The sequence below is a fragment of the Hemitrygon akajei genome, chromosome 10 (assembly GCF_048418815.1).
Source record: "Hemitrygon akajei chromosome 10, sHemAka1.3, whole genome shotgun sequence".
Taxonomy (NCBI): Eukaryota; Metazoa; Chordata; class Chondrichthyes; order Myliobatiformes; family Dasyatidae; genus Hemitrygon; species Hemitrygon akajei.
This window is the reverse complement of record NC_133133.1, coordinates 18,861,639-18,882,540: the sequence shown is the minus strand read 5'-3', so window position 1 is coordinate 18,882,540 and position 20,902 is coordinate 18,861,639. Positions and strand designations below refer to the sequence as shown.

General features: G+C 43.8%; 1 long non-coding RNA gene across 1 annotated transcript in view; it reads right to left on the bottom strand.

Moving 5' to 3' along the window:
- Positions 1 to 18,457: 18,457 nt before the first annotated feature.
- Positions 18,458 to 20,902, bottom strand: part of LOC140734194 (uncharacterized) — a 33,047-nt gene continuing 30,602 nt past the window's right edge. The window contains exon 3 of the long non-coding RNA XR_012100496.1: positions 18,458 to 19,877. This is a non-coding gene — a long non-coding RNA (uncharacterized lncRNA). The remainder of the gene's footprint in view (positions 19,878 to 20,902) is intronic.

Genomic DNA, 20,902 nt, shown 5'->3' with positions numbered 1-20,902 from the left:
CAGCCATTTTCTGACATTCTTCAGGTGTGGCATGGAAGATGCCAGGGTGAGGCTCTGTGCGTCCTAGTGGGCAACCGATTCCAGGTGGGTGCCACTGACTGAGGCATTGTGGGAAAAGGAACATCAGGATTTTGTGGCGGTGGGTGCTCTGGATGGAGGTCTCTGTAGTCGAGCAGCTACTTTCTCTCTTCCTCTCGATGGTAGGGAGAGTTTGCTGCTGATTCTCAAGTTGGAGAATCTCGGAATAAAAAGTGCCACACCATAACATCGACTGTTATTCTCCCCTCTCACTCTGAAATGGGTGACATCTCTCTGTCCCTTGATAGTGAGAGAGAGAGTCTGTGGCATAGTTTAATTGTCCACAGATCATGGTCTCTTTGGGGGTTCTAACATTTTTCTGTCAATCATTCTTTCAGAGTTTTGTGTTTCATGGATATCTGTGAAGAGTAAGAATTTCAGGTTCTCTGATAATAAGTGGAACCATTTGAATTTGCATGCCATATCCCCTACAATGGAGTCAACTGAAAGCAAATTAAGAAAGGTACTAGATGATGCCACAACGGTTTTTAAGGATGGCATTGCAAAGCACAAGTATATCAAAGGTAAAATGGAGCTAAATAAAAATGCCACACCAAAATTTTATAAAGCCCATCAGGTTCCTTATACCATCCGTGATAAAGTAGCCACTGTGTTAGATCTCATGGAGGCTGAAGAAATTCTTTCAAAGGTTGAGTGGACCCCATGGACAATGCCAGAGGTCCCAGTAGCTAGGAAGAATGGTCTTTCAGGATCTGTGGTAACTTTATGGTCACCAACAACCCAATAGTGAAAGTAGACAATACCATCTGCCCAGGATAGAGGATATCTTTGTAAACCTTTCTGGAGGAAAACCCTTCAGCATAGTGGACTTAGTTGAGGTCTACCTACAGATGGAGATGGAAGAAGAGTCCAAAGTGTTTCTCACCATAAACATTCACAAAGGGTTTTATTTTAGGAATAGCATCTGCACCTACACACAAGCAAAAAGCTATGGATCAGGTGCTGCAAGGTTGCCTAGGCAACAACTCAGTACTACCTGGATGACATCATTGTTACTGGTGAAGATTTCAAGGAACATCTCCAATATCTCAAGACAGTGTTAGAAAGACTAGAAGATTATGTTCTTAGAGCATGATGTAACAAGTGTGAATTCTTTAAACCAAGCATCACTTACTGTGGTCACACTATTAGTGCACAAGAATTACACAAGTGTGCTGAGAAGATTCAAGAAGTGGTTGATGCTCCTAAGCCAAAGTACGTGTCATACGAGTTTCAGGGTAGAGCATAGTAGTGAAATTTGGCAGGAGCCTATTATAGTAATTGACAAATCCTAAAAAGGACCACAACTGTGACATGTGCTTACTGATCATCAACCACTGGTGACCATTTTCACTCCACAGAAGGGTGTTCCACTAACAGCAGCAGCATGAATGCAAGATGGGCTCTGTTTCTTGGATGACATAATTACAAAATCGAATTCAAGAGCACAACTAACCACAGAAATGCTGGTGGACGGTTCCGTTTACCCTTGGAAAAGGAAATAGAGGCAAAACTTTCACCTTGTAGTTTATAGCTAAGCAGGAAGGAGTATAGTGCATTTAATATATCAGTAATATTTGAGTAATACTGTAAACATATTGTTTGATTCTGTTTACATAATTCATTATGGGCTATATGCAAAAGTACGTGAATGGCACACGTCATTAAGCCACCACGTCATAAGTGTGCACCTCACTAAAAGTGGAACAAAGTAGACACACTTCTCCCAGTTCACTGTGTTTTTCTTTCAATTGTTTTTATGTTTTGGAGTTACAAAACATAACATTCACTGCAAGGAAGCTCTCAATCCTCTTAACCTCTGCTCCGGTGATGTAAACAGGAGTATAGGCACTGCCCCTCTTCCTAAGATCAAAAACCAGCTCTTCCCTGAATTACAGCATTGTTACTTACAGAAGGTTACTGGTCCAGGTGCGGGGCAATGGGACTAGGCAGAATAATAATTCAGCAGGGACTACGTGGACTGCAGGGTCTCTTTCTGTGCAATCACTCTGACTCTAAAAGAACATAATAGGCTGTAAAATGTTTCAGGGTGCTCTAATGTTGTGACAGATGTTATATAAATGCAAAGTTTCATTCAGCTTTCTCAAGACAAATTTCTGAGTAAAACCAGTTATCTCACCAAGCATGGCGAAATACTCTCTGCATGTTTCTAAACCAACATACTGGAAATTTACTGTTGAAAAAACTCAATACAAAATTTTAGTTTCACTTTTATTTGACTGCACGATGTTGTTATTCTTTGCCCAATTTCCTTTCTTGAAGCAGTTCTGAAACTTTGCTCAGCTTGCTGACATTATTTGTGCTTCAGCTTTCTCTCGGGATTGCCGCCTTGTTCTGGTGGAGAGGCTTACGGGTTCCTGAGATCCCAAGAGTGATGTTGTCTGAAGCTTAGCTCCTGGTAGGGTCACCCACAGGGGTAAGGTTGGGGGGGGGGGGTTTACAGATAAAGAGTGATCCAACCAAGACCTCAATGGTGGGGCTGGCAGAAGATGAAGACACATCACAAGGTTGAAGGCTGCAGCAGGAAAGGGTCCCCAGTTGTATTGGATGCCATGCCACTGGACCCTGACACCAACCCGTCAAGGACTGTGTAGTGGCTGCCCATGCATCGCCCTCCCCTCATTAAGCAAAGTCACACACGTGTGTTCTCTATTAATGGAGAACATCAAGCTCAACTCCAGTGGTCTTACTACTAGTAGGTGCTCCAACCTAGTCGCTGCTTTTCACGCATGATTTAGGACTTGGTGGTGAGGTTTGGCAGGGAATGATATTGTGGAGCCAGCACACAGTTTGTTCTCAGCCATGCTAGGTTGGTGCCTGAATGTGTGGTGACACTTGTGGGCTGCCCCCAGGAGTTGGGTTGGTGAGCAGAAATGATACATTTCACTGTACCGTATGATTTGATGCACGTGTGATATATCCAGGCATCCGGATCTGAGACTGGAAAGCAGTCAAGCAGGGGGATCATGCCTGGTCATTTTGGGTCGGCAGGACTGGGACAAGTTGGCCTATGCAAGGTTTAAACTCAAGCTGTTGACCATCGCTCTGCCTCGACAGATGCCGCTTAACTCTTTGAGTTCCTCCTAGAGTTTGCTTCTCTTTCCCTAAGGTGGGTTTTATTGCACACACTGCTGGTCAGGCTGATGGCAGCTGGACGGACTATTGTGGCAGACAGAGCACCTTTGGAAAGTCAGCCATTTATTCCCTTCCATGGACGCTGCCTGGCCTGCTGAGTTCCTCCAGGGTTTCATGGTCTCATCTTCCATCGCTGCAGAGACTGTCTGTGCTTTGAAGCATCATTTACCTGGGGTCAATGTCCATGTGAAATTACAGAATCTGAATCAGAATTGTGAAACTTGGAAAGATTTACACATCAACGCAGAACCTTAACTTCTGTTTCAAGAGAAAACAGGGAATTACTGGTCTGTTAGCCTAAGACCAGTGACTAGAAATGAAAACAACTCAGACTGGAAATCTGAAACAAAATAAAACAGAAAGTGCTGGAATTGCTTAGCAAGTAAAACAGTATCTCTTTCTGCAGATGTTGCTTGACCTGCTGAGTGTTTCTAGAATTTTCTATTTTTGTTGTAGCTTAATATAAGTAAGGTTCCTTAAGGTTGTTATAGCCGGGGGTGGAATTGGGGACGAGCTCCCGCTACCAATTAAATGCTCCCAATGGCATGCACCTCAAATAACTTCTGACAACCAAGTCCAGCTCCTGGCCTTCACGTGTGGCTTAGCAACTAAGCCTGGTGGAACCGTAAATACTGACAGGAGAAGGGACAAAGGTGGATTACTGGTGCCTTAAAACCAGTCACTTCAGGCAGATGGAGCCGTGAGGTGTGGTTGGCAGCTCATTTGGGAGAAGGAGAACTCTGATCTCAAATCTCCTCTACACCTTGCAGCTATACCCACTCATGGAGAAGGCTTTGGGTCAGGAGTCAACCCCGAGGAAAAATCCTGAGCTGGAGTCTTGAAGGCAGTCCTACGCTGAGTTCAACACTGACCGACAACTCCTGTGATGCTGCTGGTGCCAAACTGTATGGGTCTCTGCCCTTCCTTTGGAATCATCAGCTGCATGGAGAGGGGGAGCCTACTACACGGGCAGCAGCTTGCTCTCCATATCATACCGCCCTGGTTTGAGTACCAGCTTGCCAATCACAATGACAAGACACAATATCCATGGTCAACCTTGACCAGCACAGAGTCTCAAAGATCCGTAACAAGGAATTGCTGGGAATTATAATGAAGCATGCAATTAATATAGCTTGTAACTTTTTAAATTTAAAGTTACAGCATGATGCAGGCTCATTCAGCCCAACAAGTCCACGTCACAGTTGAAGCCACCCATGACAACAACCCTGTTATCTTTGCTCCTTTCCAAAATCTGCCTACTGATCTGCTCCTCGGTGTCTCTGTTCCTATGGGGGGGGGGGTCTATAGAACACTCCCTATATGGTTCCCTTCCTGCGTCTGACTTCACCCACACCAACTCAGTAGACAACCCCTCTACAAAGATCTCCCTTTCTGCAGATGTGGTGCAGGCCCAGATTAGCAATGCAAATCCACCCCCCACCTCTTTTACCTCCCCGACTGTCCCTTTTGAAACATCTAAACCCTGGAACAGCCAGCAACCATTCCTGCCCTTGTGACAGCCAAGGATTTGGAATGGCCATAACATCATATTTGGTTTCTATTTGGTGAGGGCATTAAAAGTTAAGGCGAGAAAGCAGGTGTATGGGGTTAAATGGGATCTGGGATCAGCTATGATGGAATGGTGGAGCAGACTCGATGGGTTGAATGGCCTAATTCTGCTCCTACGTCTTATGGTCTAAAAAGGAATGGGTCTCTCTCATGTAGGCAGGCTTTTCTTTTTTTGTAATTTATTTTTTATTGAAGTTCATCATCAAACAAACATTTCCATAAGATGTATTTCAGACATTGTACATATATACCATATAATCATATATATCACAAATCTCCATAAAGTATTTATCTGAGGTACACACTTATAGAAAAGAGTGGAAAGAAAAAACAAGCAAAAGGAAAGAACTATGTACAAGTAGGGAGTGATCTGTTTTTTTTTTTACAACAGATTCATTGATTTGTGAGAATAAAATCAGGCCTATGAGGCATTATGTAGTTAAACCATTTTTCCCAGTATGAATCAAATTGTTCCAAATTGGATAAAATTCTCTTACGTTTGATTGGATTTAATAGCCCATTGACATTAAAAGAAATGAATTTTACCTTGTCCTTAGCCATCTGTATTTATCTGTCAATGTATCATTGAAATTAGAATAAAATTTAATCGATCTACTCCTTGAACAAATAAGAACCAAGAAATGCAAATAATAACAAAAATGGCAACAAACGTGTGATTCCAAGGCTGGGGTCTCTTGTAGATGACCCTGCGTTGAGCTAGAGGAAATGTCTAGCTGTGGGGGATAACCCCTGTAGGCAGGCTTTTCAAAGCAAATTTATTATCAAACTATATATGTTATGATACGGCAACAATGAATATAGAATCGAGACTGTTTTTTTACAAACAAATTAAACACTTATTTAAACTCAGCTCAACCACAAATGAAAAGTTAACAAATGACTAACTTAATCGGAAGTTAACGGCTATATGGCAACTCGAACAGTTCTTAAAGCGTTAAATGTGATCACAGTTCTTAAAGCGTTAAATGTGAATGTGGTAAATGCGGAAGTCCAAATGATTTACACAATCAATTAGGAGAGACTTTCCTGAAGTAATGAATTCCTCGACGACGTGATGTTACTGCTGATCACAGCTGAAATATGCCTTGCCCGAAGGATTTACAATGAAGGAAATTAAAACGGCTTAAAGGAACTGACCTTTCCTTGGCGAATAACACTGCACCCAGCCCTTTCTGCTTTCACAATGCAGGTGCTATCTCGGATGCAGGTTACTACCTTCTGAACGAAGATTAATTAAGGTCGATCCTGTATTACCACCGACGACACCAAATTTACTCGATCCTTCGGGTTCCCGCACTCCCATAAATTCTTCATTCTCCGACTGGACTAAAACTGGCAGCGTTGTGGTGAAACTGCTGGCAATAACCTTTGAAACTTAAGATAGAAAGTAAAACTCCACTTTAAAACAAAACTGCATCATGAGATGAATACGCAGCATAACGGAGTCACTGACGAATTAAAACATGAACTGACCTGCGTCACAGCAAGGCTTTCCCGTTTTATACCTGTTGAAACAGGCCATCACGTGACCTCTCACTGGTGGGAATATTACATCATGTGACCTCACACTGGCGGGAAATTACATCACCCCACCATCACGAGTTACTCATGCTTACCAGATACTCAATTACCCGCCATCACGGACATCTACACTACACGCTGCATCTGCAAAGGAAACAGCATTATGAAGGACCCCACGCACCCCTCATACAAACACTTCTCCCTCCTGCCGTCTGGGAAAAGGCTCCGAAGCATTTGGGCTCTCACGACCAGACTATGTAACAGTTTCTTCCCCCAAGCTATCAGACTCCTCAATACCCAGAGTCTGGACTGACACCTTGCCCTATTGTCCTGTTTATTATTTATTGTAATGTCTGCACTGTTTTTGTGCACTTTACGCAGTCCTGTGTAGGTCTGTAGTCTAGTGTAGCTTTCTCTGTGTTGTTTTCTTTTACGTAGTTCAGTCTAGTTTTTGTACTGTGTCATGTAACACCATGGTCCTGAAAAACGTTGTCTCATTTTTACTATGCACTGTACCAGCAGTTATGGTCGAAATGACAATAAAAGTGACTTGATTTGACTTGACTTGACATCATGGTCATAAGACAGTCACAAGATACCCACGGGGTATATAGCACAGATATGTTCCCAAACACAACTCCGAGATTTGTTTTCTTCTGGACATTCACAGTAAATTCAAAGAAACACAACAGTGAAAAAGGACCTGGTGCTTTCCCAGCATATATGACAAACAAACTCCTCTCAGGCTTCCAGCCGGGTACAGTTACAAGTTTTAACTGACGTTTCGATGACAAACTCTGCCATCTTCATCAGGGATGGCTACTCTGTTGGTATTTATACCTCCGTTACCATCCCTCCTGATTGGCTAGTCCTTATCCAATTAGGTTTCCACTCTCCCAGCTTATTTATAATTCGTGAACACAAGAGAATCAATGAAAGAATACAGTTAACAAGATGGACAAACAATCAATGTGCAAAAGACAACAAACTGTGCAAATACAAAAAAATATAATAAATAAACAAACAATAAATATTGAGAACACGAGATGAAGAGTCCTTGAAAGTGAGACCACTTCAGTGTTGGAGTGAGTGAGGTTGAGTGAAGTTATCAGGAGTCCTGATGGTTGTTTCCGAACCAGGTGGTGTGTATCCTGACCCTCCTGTACCTCCTTTCTGACAGCAACAGCAAGAAGAGAGCATGGATTGGACAGTGGTGGTCTTTGATGATGGACTAGTGTGTAAGTGTGGGGATCTCTGCCTGAGCCCCAGCTATTTATAATGTAACTTTTTGTTTTGGCTGAAGAAACAAGATGGCATGTTCCCAAATTAGCTGATGACACCATGGTCAGTCAAATCACAGAACGGAAGGGAATGTAAAGTTTGGCGGGAATGTAGACACATTAAGTGGCTGGGTGAGAATGGGGCACCCCAGAAGTAGCCATTAGCACGATGCTGTACAGCTCAGGGTGTTGAAGATTGGAGTTCAATTCCAGTGCCATCTGTGAGGAGTCAGTACGTTCTACCCCGTGACACTATGGCGCCTTCAATCACAGCTTGGGGTTCGATTCCCACCTGTCTGCAAGGTCAGATCCCCCTGTGAGTGTGTGGGTTTCCTCCAGGTGCTCCGGTTTCCTCCCACATTCCGAAGACGCTCTGGTTAGGCATGAACAGTGCATGGTAATCTGCTCAATCCGCTCGTCTATCCCAGGCCACCAAACAAAGCTTAGAGCCAACACTTCCACTTTGACCGTGCCTAGATGACCAACATGTAGCTCCTCCAACACTTTGTGGAGGTAGTTAATAGTGTTGTTCCTATGCCATTCAGTTAGCCGTTCCCACACGAGAGGAGTTCATGTACTGTACAAGCAGCACTGTCAATAAAGTTCAGTTGTATGTCCTGTATGCTGGTGTTCTGGTGTGCTCTGCACTATCCCTCAATAATGAACACAACGTGGTGGCAGAAGTGGCTGATCGTCGATGAATTTGTGCTACAGACTTGGATGGCACAACAACTCTCAAATCCCCACATATAGCAACCCCTGTCAAGGGCAAGTTTATCCCAGGACTGGTAAAAATGGGGGGAACTGGAATTTCTGCTGCACATTCCAGCCGTTTTGGGTTGCCATGTAGACCTGAGACAGTGTAGAATATTTTCTGGTTTCTCTTTGGATCATCTCTGCCATAATAGGGAGGCTTTCAACTTGCATTAGGGAGAATACATCAAGAGGAGTGTCCTCTCTTGTAAAGTTTTCAGGTATTTACTTTTCCAAGGGTAAATGGGACAATCCATCAGCATTTCCATGGTTAATTGTCCTCTTGAATTCGATCTTGTAATTGTGTCCTCCAAGAAACAGAACCCATCTCTGTATTTGTGCCACTGTTGTTAGTGGAACACCTCTCTTTGTATTGCAAAGGCTGTGGGGCATTCACTCATGACATGTGACATCACTGCCACTGTACCATAAAGCGAGGATTCACAACAAGCTTCACTGGACATTGTAGATCATAATGGGTTAATATAGTGTCTGCCATCACCATTTCCTTTGCCACCTTTGTCCATTGCCATTTCTTCCCGATCTGTAGTGATGAGTTCAAGGGGTGGAGCACAGTAGCCAGGTCTGGTAGGAACCTGTTATAGTAATCGACAGATCCTAAAATGGACCGTAACTGTGACATGTCATTTGGCCTTTGTTCATCCACTGCTGCTTGAAATTTCTCAGCACACAGAGTAATTTTGTGTGGCAGTGGTTGGCCACAGTAAGTGATGCTTGATTTAAAGAATTCACACTTGTTGCTTGCTTTCTGTGCTCATGTAATCTTTTTAACGCTGTTTAGACTTTGGAGGTGTTCCTTGTCACTGTTACTGGTGACGATGATATCATCCAGGTAACACTGTGTGCCTGGGCAGCGTCACATGGCTTTCTGTCAGAGTACAGGTGCAGATGCTACTCCAAAAATAAACCTATTATAGTGATAGGTGTTTATACTGAGAAACAATTTGCACTCCTCTTCCAGGTCCATTTGTAGGTAGCCCTCAGCTCAGTCCACTTTGCTGAAGTGTTTCCCTCCAGAAAGGTTTGCAAAGATAGCCTCTACTTTGGGCAGAGCTTATTAATCTACTTTCAGTACTAGGTTGCTGGTGACCTTAAAATCACCACAGCTCCTGCCAAACCCATCCTTTTTGGCTACTGCAACCACAAGTTACTCACGGGCACCACTCAACTTTGTGAAGAACTCCTTCAGCCTCCATTTGATCTAACTCACTTTTATCATGGATGGTATAAGGAACCTGATGGGCTTGATAAAACTTGAATTAGCATTTTCATTTAACACTACTTTATGCTTCTTATGTTTGAGTTTTCCAACGCCATTCTTGGCATCGTCCAGTACCTTTCTTAATTCGCTTTCAGTTGACAGTACTGCAGGGGATGTGGCATGCAACTGGTGGATCAGTCTCCAAGCAATGCTGGCCCTCCTGTTCTAACCACATACAAGCCCAATGTGGCTTACAGGTTGTATTTCACTGTTATGAATGTTATTCCCACAGGAATTATCTTTTCTCCAATACAGGTTCTTAGTTGGATATCTGCAGGCTTCAGTTTAGTATCTTTAAGATGCTGTTTAAACTCATTTTGTGGAATGACTGAAACAGCTGATTCAGTGTCCAATTCCCTTTTAATTAATTTGCCATTCATTCTGGTGTAAGCCATATTGGTTGTCACTTGTTAGTTTTCACTTTATGAATTTCAAGGCTACCCAGTCCTGTGTCACTCTCACCATTTGCAGATCGTTCATCAAAAACGTGCAGTCTATGGCTCTCTTTGAAACTACAACCTGACTTTTTATCATTTTCTCTACCTTATGCAGTTCATTTATTTTTGCCTGTCTGACATGCTCTTTGTATGTGTCCTAGTTTGTTTCATTTTATGCAAGTTTCACCTTTAAGCACACATTGGTCTGGTGTATGTGAGCCCCTGCTACTATGGTAACACAATTTGTTTGGCCAGGCTGGTTTCTGTTTAGATGTTGCAATGATGTTCACAATCACTTTCATTCCCAACTGCAACTCAATTGCATCAATCTGCAGTTTCCTTTGATACAGCAATTGCAACTGCTCTTCTGAATGTGAGTTGTGTTTTGGATAGGAGCCATTTTTGAATGCTTTCTTGTAAGATTCCAGAAATTAAGTGATCTCTCAGTCCATCATTAAGCCCAGCACTGTACTGATAATGGTTGGTACAATTCCTTCAACTCAGCCACATATGCCAAAATGGACTCCCCTTCCTTTTGAATCCACTTGTGAAACCTAAAACTTTCTGCAGTCAACAATGGTTTCGGTTCTAATTGTTCCTGCATTGCGTTCATTGTATCAGCAAAGATCCTTTCAGCTGGTTTGTTCGGAGAAGTTAAACTTCTAAGCAAACTGTATATTTTTCCACCCATTGCCACTCATTATTTGTCGCCAATTTCAGTTGCTTCAAAATACTGCTCAGTTTGTTTAGTATTACATCATCCAGTTAGCTTCTGTGCATTTGAAGGTGGCAAAGGTGGGGGCAAAGGTGCAGAGGAAGGACCCAAATGCAGGACACAAAACACTGCTTTGTGGGGTTAACTAAACAGAGTTTATTACTAGTTACAAGGAGAACTGTGATGCAAGGATAGAACAGAGAGAAATCAAGGAGAGCAAAGTGGAAATGGGAATAGGCATAATAGACAAGGACTCAGGCCTTGGACTAGGCCGGAACTCAGGGTCTGGGCTAGGACTTGGAGCTCAGGGATCGTAGCCAGGATTTGGAGCTCGAGGTTCGGAGCCAGGACTTGGAACATGGACCTCGGAGCCAGGATTCGACACTTGAACCTTGGAACCTGGACTCGGATCACGGACCTCGGAGCCTGGACAATACTTGAACACCAGAGCCTGGACTTGATATTGAACCTCGGAGCCAGGACTTGATACTCAAGCACAGGACATAGAACACTGAGCCGGGACTCCTCCTTAGACACAGGACGGAGTCAGGACTCTTCTTGACACAGGGTCAGGACCCTTCTAGGGTACAGGGCCGGGAACCCTTTTAAACACAGGACACGGATACGGAGACCAGCCAATGATAGACGGTACTATAACTGGGCACAAGTTTGCTCCAAGCAGCGGTGAGCTCCTGACTCACCTTGCCGGACCCAGTCTGGTGAGGGAAGGCGGCTTGCTGGCACTTGCTTCGAGAGGAAACTTGGCTTGTTCTGGCAAGAAACTCAGTTGGCTCCAGCTAGATGACTTTGGCTTGCACAGGCTTCAGTGACTTCTTTAACGTTCCATAACGCTCTTGCCCCGAACGGCTGAAGCTGTTATAAACTGCTGATTCAGTTGAGAGTAAATTGCCTTTAATCACCAAGACTGAGGGACATGGGAAAACAGGGAATTAAAAGGAAACAAGGAGTCAACGGTCCGGATCATAACACAAACAAGGTAAATTTAAATGGAACCCAATCTGTACCATGACACTATCTTTCTGATGTAGCCGGACATTTCTGCTTTTTACTCATTTATTATTATTACCTGGCACTCACTGTTAATGGATCCCGTGAATTAGTGTGTTTCCTCCTGGTGCTCTGGTTTCCTCCAAATTCCAAAGATGTACGGGTTAGTACGGGTGATGTAACGGGTGATGACCTCATTGCTTGTTAATTTCATCCATCTTCTGACTTTTTTAACTCAAACATTTCTCACCCTTTCCAAATGAAAACATGCTGTTCTTCAACAGCTCGGTAGTGGGCTTGGGTTGTTGGGCTGACTGTCACAAGGAAACACAGAAAGCAGATTTATTCTTAAATGGTGAGAAATCGGGAAATATTAGTGTTAAAAAGGGATTGAGGTGTCTTGTACATAGGTTACTGCAGGCTAACGTGTGCAGTTACCAGGCTATTTCAGAAAGCATATGGTATGTTGGTCTTTATTATGGTAAGATTTTAACTCAGGAGTAAAGGTGCCTTTTATAGGGCTGAGGTGAGACTGGGATATTGTCTGTAGTTATTGCTGCCTATTCTAAAAAAGGATGTATTTTCCTTTGAAGGAGGGCTACAAAAAAATCACTAGATTCATTCCCGGGGTTGGTGGGTTCACTGTTTGAGGTAAGATTGAAATGGCTGCAGATGAATTCTCTGGAGTTTAAAATATTTTAAAAATTCTTTCAAAGCAAGAATGACTGCGCCCATGCAGAGAGAATGTTTGCCTGGCTGGGAGGACTGGAACCAGAATCACAGGATGAGGTGGAGGCCACTTTGTGCTGAGATAAGGAGAAGGTTCCTCAAATGGAGAGTAGTGAGTCTGGAGGGCAGTGGTAGTTTACTCTCTGAGTTCATTCTAAACAGTGATCCACAGATTTCTGAATTCTGGGGTAAACGTGGAAGGTGAAGATAAAGGACGACGACACCAAGGTAGAAAGGGGGCACAAGAAAGCACAGGTGCTGGAATCTGGAGCAAAAACAAACTGCTGGGAGAACTCAGCAGGTCAGGCAGCATCTCTGGAAAGGGATAAACAGTCGATGTTTTGGGCCAAGACCCTTCAATGGGATTGGAGAGGAAGGGGGAAGAAGCCACAGAAAATGAGGTGGGGGGGAGTGGAAAGAGTACGGGCTGGTAGGTGGTAGGTGAAGCCAGGGGAAGGTGGGTTGGTGGGGTAGGGTGGGTGAAATGAGAAGCTGAAAGGTGATAGGTGGAAATGGTAAAAGGCTGAAGAAGAAGGAATCTGATAGGAGGAAAGAGTGGATCATTGGAGAAAGGGAAGGAGGAAGGGCACGGGAGGGAGGTGATGGAGAGGTGAGGAGCAGAGAAGGACTGAGAGGATAAGCAGAATGGGGAATGGAAAAAGAGAGAAGGGGAGGGAGGAAAAAATTACTGGAAGTTTGAGAAATTGATGTTCAATTGCGATCAGGTTGGAGGCTACCCAGACGGAAAATGAGCTGTTGCTTCTCCAACCTGAATATGACCTCATCATGGCAGTAGACCAACATGTCAGAGTGTAATGGGAATTTGACTTGAAGTGGGTGGCCTTGGGGAAATGCCATCTTTTGTGGTAGACATAGCTTGACGAGGTGGTCCCTCGATCTACATTGGTACCTCAATGGATCTGGGAGAAGGGAAACGGACAGTTGACATTTCAGATTGAGACCCTCATCCCGCCCATCCAGGCGAAGGGTCTTGACTTTAAACAGCGACTGAACTGGAAAGTCAACCATGACTTTATGGGTGGTGGCGGGGTTTTGGAGGCTGCTTTCCTAATCCTTGAGAACAACAGATTTGCGATAGTTAACCAGATGGGGTTTTAGACCAAAATTCAGATATTTTTGCAGTCACATAGGACCAAGTTCTTCCGGTGGCTTTTACGGGGTCAACCAAAGGTGTTATTGTCCTTTTGAAACATTTATTTTTCGATTGCTCGTTGGCGGAGAAACTGATGGAGCTGGACTTGGTGCGGGTCATACCGCTGCCTGCATCAGAGGGGTGTTGGAGGCGGTGTGCAGTCTAACAGCGAGTGATCATCTTAGTTGCTCTTCTTGTGATCACAAGGCCCTCTTGGACATTGTTAATGTGGAATGCTGTAAGTCTGATTCACTGATTTGTTGGCGGACAGCAGGGGCCCACGCCATGATGTTGCCTGTTTACAGGAGAGGCGTCAGAGTCGGTGAGCTCCACTTGAGGGACTGTCACATGGTATCCAAGCTGGAGTCGGTGCTGCCCCCAGTGTTCACTCGGCAGAAGACAAGTGGTGGACTGCAGATTTCTGCAACATTCATGGTCTCAGAGTCTTAGACTACTGTGCATATTTCTTGTGTGACTGTATTTAACTGATATTTTATATGTGCTTCAACACACACAAAATGCTGGTAGAACACAGCAGGCCAGGCAGCATCTATAGGGATGTTTCGGGCCGAGACGTCGACAGTGCTTCTCCCTATAGATGCTGCCTGACCTGTTGTGTTCTACCAGCATTTTGTGCGTGTTGTTGTTTGAATTTCCAGCATCTGCAGATTTCCTCGTGTTTGCTTTTTATATGTGCTTGCTATCTTATGTGTGCTATATGCGCCCTGTTCTGTGTGTGACTGTACTACATGTTGTACCTTGGCCCTGGAGTAACACTGTCTCGTTTGACTGTATTCATGGGTATTCATGTATGGTTGAATGACAATTAAACTTGAACTTGAAATTGTTTGCAATTCCAAATTATTAACTAAAGTTAAATTCTTTAGCTGTGCTGGTGGGATTTGTATTCAAGACACTAGACCAGATGTCCAGATTCCTAGTACACTGACTGAACTGCGACTGCTCCCATCTCAGCTGTGTGTTGTGCAACATTTCTCTTACCATAATATGGACTGAAACTGTTTGCCCCTCAAGTGTGTGCAAGTCTTTAATCACATATCCCGGCTAGGACTCAATGTATTTAAGTAAACTACTTAAGAACTTTTTAAAAGCTATTATTAATGCTTTTTGAGAGGGTGATTTTAGATGCATATCATATTTTTACTGAGTTAAGTATTGTATGTAATTAGTTTTGCTACAATAAGTGTATGGGACATTGGAAAAAATGTTGAATTTCCCCATGGGGATGAATAAAGTATCTATCTATCTATCTATCTATCTATCTATCTATCTACCTAGTGTCTCTCCGGTTCCTTAAGGTTGTTATAGCCAGGGGAGGCAGCTGGGACAAGCTCCCACTGCCTATTAAATGCTCCCAATGTTGTGCACCTCAAATAGCCTCTGACAACCAAGTCCAGCTCCTGGCCTTCACATGTGGCTTAGCTACTAAGCCCGGCGGAACCGTTTCTACTGGTGCCTTTAAACCAGTCACTTCAGGCAGATAGGGCTCATGGTTGGCAGCTCATCTAGAAGGAAAACTCTGATCTCAAACCTCCACTGCCTTGTGGCTATACCCTCTCATGGAGAAGGCTTTGGGAGTAAACCCCAAGGGAAAAATCTGGAGCTGGAGTTCCTAAGACAGTCCTACATTGAGTTCAATGCTGACTGGCAACTCCTACAGTACCTCTGCAACCAAACTGTATCAGTCCCCGCCAACAAGAGAAAATCTGCAGATGCTGGAAATCCAAGCAACGCACTCAAAATGCTGGAGGAACTCTGCAGTCCAGGCAGCATCTATGGAAAAGAATATTGTTGGTGTTTTGAGCCAAAATCCTGTGTTGATCAGTCTCTGCTGTTCCTTTGGGTTCATCAGATGTGTGAAGAGGGGAAGCTTGCTACACGGACAGCAGCTTGTTCTCCATATTGTACTGCCCTGGCCTGCATATCTAGATAGCTAGGACGCAATGTCCGTGGTCAACTCTGACTGATGGAGGCCTCATCCTCCTCCTCCTCCTTCTCATTATCATCATCATCCTCCTCCTCATTATCATCATTATCATCATCATCATCATCATCATCATCATCAACAACAACAACAACAACAACAACAACAACAACAACAACAGTGTCTCTCACCAATTCACTCCTTTCGCTTACACTTGAAGCAATTTATAGCAGCCATTGAACCTCCTTTCCTTTGGGATGTGGAATGAAAGCAGAATATTCAAAGGAAAAAGATAGGGTTGAAAGAGAGTATTTGGCACATTGGCCTTCCTACAATAAAGTATTGAGTACAGCACAAACATGAGAAAGTCTGCAGATGGAGGAACTCAGCAGGTCAGGCAGCATCCATGGAAATGAATAAACAGTCGACGTTTCAGGCCGAGACCCTTCTTCAGGACTGAGAAGGAAGGGGAAGATGCCAGAGTAAAAAGGTGGGGGTGGGGGAAGTAGGATAGATAGAAGGTGACAGGTGAAGCCAGGTGAGTGGGAAAGGTCAAAGGCTGGGGAAGAAGGAATCTGATAGGAGAGGAGAGTGGACCATAGGAGAAAGGGAATGAGCAGGGGACCCAGGGGAAGTAATCAAGTCAAGTTTATTGTCTTTTAACTATATACATGTATATAATGTGTTACGAATGTGCCACAACTCTGAGGGGCCGAAGGGTACAAAGTTGCCCCCTCCTTTTTGAGAATCGCAAGATCGCTATTAATTCGGGTCTGGGACCCAGGAAATGAGAGAGAGACACGCAGAATCCACAAGGTTTGGAATGTGTCCTGGCCTCAGCGAAACGGAACCACTGATAACGGCTATTGTCTCTTGGAGAAGGAATTGTGTATTGAGTACTGTACTATTCATTGAAGCCCCTCAGGGGATGACCAGAGTGGGCTGGTTGAGGGATTGCATCATCCCAACCTGACTGACATCTGAGACCCCGTGAGTAAGGATAAAAGAGGGCCTGGGGAACAACCCCTTCAGACGCACCAGGAGAAACGCTAGAAATCCCGTGACAGCATTTAATAGCGACAGCTGGTGGGGGGGCTCATGTGCGTCCTTCCCTTGCCTGGGATTGGCGGGCTCACCACGGAAGAACAGTTTAGCTAAAGGAGAGGCCACAAGTGAAAGGCCATGACAACGAGACTCCTGATGGATCGAAATCATAAAAGGAAAATCGGCAAGTTTTTCTCCCAAAACTCTCTCTCTCTCCAACCATTGAAAACCCAGCGGTCCCCAAAGGCTGCAGCCTGCATGAACTGAGTGAACTTTATATTTCCATCGGACAATACATTATCCCCTAGACAACGATAGAGCTTATTTCTTATTGATTATTATTATACCCGCACTTTTAGATTTAGTATTGACGACGTATATTATCTGTATATTTGCATTGATATTATTTTTGTGTATTATTACTAATAAATGCTGTTAAAAATAGTATCATCAGACTTCAATGGACCTCTGTATCTTTGCTGGTAAGACACCCAGTTACGGGGTTCGTAACAAATGTATATAACCATATAATGTATATAGAAATGAGACAACATGTCTCCAAACCAGGGTGTAAAACGAAGGTAAGGATAAAACCTACAAATGAATCAGACATAAATAACAAACCGAAGAGCATTGATATTAAATATTGTAAGTATGGAACAGATTAACCAGTAACACTTTGAATACAATGTTGCAGGAGTTCAGAAGACTAAAACCCTGGCAGATGAGAAGAAATAATGTGAGAATGCTGTTCTTGGACTACAGTTCAGCATTCATCACCATAATTCCATCCAGGCTCAACAGGAAGCTCAGAGACCTCAGCCTAGACCCTGCCTTGTGCAGCTGGATCCTGGACTTCCTGTCAGATCGCCGGCAGGTGGTAAGAGTGGGCTCCCTCACCTCCACCCCTCCGACACTCAATACAAGTGTCCCCAGGGCTGTGTACTAAGTCCCCTCCTTTACTCCCTGTATACTCATGGCTGTGTTGTCACCCACAGCTCTAAATTTGCTGACGACTCTATGTTGATTGGCCTAATCTCGAACAATAACAAGGTGGCCTTCAGGGAAGAAGTCATCTTTCTGACACAGTGGGGTCAAGTAAACAACCTCTCCCTCAGTGTCACAAAAACAAAGGTGCTGGTTGTGGACTACAGGAGGAATGTAGACAGGCTCACCCCTATTGACATCAATATGTCTGGGTTTGAGAGGGTAAACAGCTTTAAGTTCCTCGGCATCCACATCACTGAGGACCTCATGGGATCTGCACACACCAGCTGTGCGGTGAAAAAGGCACAACAGCGCCTCTTTCACCTCAGACGGTTGAGGAAGTTTGGTATGGGCCCCCAAATTGAGAGCATCCTGACTGGCTGCATCACTGCCTGGTATGGGAACTGTACTTCCCTCAATCACAGGACTCTGCAGAGAGTGGTGCGGACAGCCCAGCGCATCTGTAGTTGTGAACTACCCATGATTCAGGATATTTACAAAGACAGGTGTGAGAAAAGGGCCCAAAGGATCATTGGGGACCCAAGTCACCCCAACCACAATCTATTCCAGCTGCTATCATCGGGGAAACGGTACCGCAGCATAAAAGCCAGGACTAACAGGCTTCAGGACAGCTTCTTCCACCAGCCCATCAGACTGATTAACTCACTGATGATTAGAGTGTATTTCTATATTACATTGACTGTTCTATTTATTATAAATTACTATGATTGCACATTGCACATTTAGACGGAGACGTAACATAAAGATTTTTACTCGTGTATGTGAAGGATGTAAGAAATAAAGACAATTCAATTCAACTCAGAAGGTCAGGGTGGGGAATAAAGGAAGGGGGGGAGTTTGTTTACCAGAAGGAGAAATCGATATCCATGCCACCCAGGTGGAATATAAGTTGTTGCTCCTGCACCCTGAGGGATGTTATGTTGAAGTTACATAAGATGCCAGTGAAGCAAAATTGTGAATATTTGTGCAGTTTTGGTCACCTACCTACAGGAAAAAAAATTAAATAAGATTGAAAGAGGACTGAGAAGATTTACAAGGATGTTGCCGGGGCTCAATTACCTGAGTTACAGGGAAAAGTTGAGTAGGTGAGGAGTGCAGGAGGATAGGGAGATTTGATAGAGGTACTGGATACAAAATTATGATGATAACAGAGAGGTTAAAAGCAAGCATCCTTTTTCCACTGAGGTTAGGTGAGACTGGAAATAGAGATCATAGGTTAAGGGTGAAAGCAAAAAATTTTAAGGGGGATCTGAAGGGGAGATTCTTCACTCAGAGGGTGGTGAGAGTGTGGAACGAGCTGGCAGCTGAAGTGGTGGATATGGGTTCAACTGCAACTTTAGAGAGAAGTTTGGATAGGTACGTTGGAATGGATAGATATGGAAGGCTATGGTCCAGGTGCAGATCAATGGGGCTAGGCAGAATAACTGTCTGGCAGGACTAGATTGACAAAGGGGTCTGCTTCTCCCTGTAATGCTCTGTGACTCTAATAGGTCAGCCCGCCCCCAAAGCAGGACATCTTGTCAGTATAGACATCTGCCCTGATGTGAATCCAGGAAATACAGCCAGGCCCCACGGGGCTTAGGCTGAAAGACGCTGCCCGGAGATAAGCCAGGTGCATTTCCAGGTGCCCATGTTTCTGCTGATAATAATCTGGTAGGCAAGGAAGAGGGAGCCGCAGTACAGGGAGCTGGCCACTGGTGGGCAGCAACGATACAAGGAAGAAGCCTTCAGCACAGTGACTAACTGCAATGCCAGTATCATCTCAAAGGTTACAGGCGCTTTTCCACTGAATAGCTGGTGTAAAGCACACAGTCCCCAGCAACAGAAACATGTCATGGCATTCTACCTTCAATATTTCTTATTTCCTGTATTTACATTCCTATAAACTATACTTATTCATATAAACATTCCATAGACGCCATGGTATCGTAAGTGGTTAGCACGTTATTACAGCTCAGGGTGTCGGAATTCGGAGTTCAGTCCCAGTGTCCTCTTTAAGGAGTCTCTGTACTTCCTCCCCATGGAATGCATGGGTTTCCTCTGGGTGCTCTGGTTTCCTCCCACAGTCCAAAGACCTACTGGGTAGGTTAATTGTCCTGCGATTAGGCGAGGGTTAAATCGGGGATTGTGGGGGCAGCACGGCTCAAAGGGCTGAAGTACCGATTCTGCTCTGTATCTCTAAATAAATAAAATATTCCAAAGTTAAATTGAGTTGCTTAGTGAGTAAGAATTTACAGTTCATTTTTTATTAATATATCACTGAAAATTCACTATACCTGTGAATTTAATTTTTTTTCACACAAGATTCAATGGAAAGAAAATAGCGAAGAAAAAAAACGGAGTTCAAAGTCAGCTTATTATCATTTCACACATACGTCACCATATACAACACTGAGATTAATTTTCGTACTCAAGAAATCCATAAAAGAATGTTATTTCATCCGTCCCTGAACCTTGCGGCACTTTGGGCATCAACCCTGTCCTTTCTTTAGCACTTCGTCTGTTTTTACGAGACCGAGTTGCGAGCTCGATGCTCGCAGGAAGTATGCCACCTCAGGGTTGTAAGCGGTGATATGTATGTACTCTGATAACAATACCTTTTACTTTGAATGTTGAACTTTGAACCCAGTACGCATGGAAAGTGTGCAAGGAGCCTAACGGAATAATAACCATTATAGAATCAAGGTAGACCGCACCAACTTGGGTGTTCAACCAGTGTGCAGAAGACAACAAACTGCAAACACAAAAAAAAAGAAATAATAATAATAATAATAATAATAATAAATAAGCAATAAATAGTGAGAATATGAGATGAAGTGTCCCTGGAAGTGAGTCCGTAGGTTGTGGAAAAGTTTAGTGATGGGGCAAGTGAAGTTGCGTGAAGTTACCCCCACTGGTTGAGGGGTAATAACTGTTCCTGAACCTGGTAGTGTGGGTCCTGAGGCTCCTCTGCCTCCCTCTTTTATACCAATTAGTTTAAACCAGTTTTCATAACATTCAAGTCCAAGATTATTTATTGCCATACTTCAATACATGAGAGTAACAGAGAACAAAACAATTGTCACTCCAGATCCAGCATGTAAAAAAACACAATGTATCGAGATCACATTAAAAAAGAACAAAAATATAACTCAATAAATAGCCTGGTTAAAGTCTCCTGCAATTATGAGGAGACAGTGCAGATGCTTGTCCTGTAGAGAACT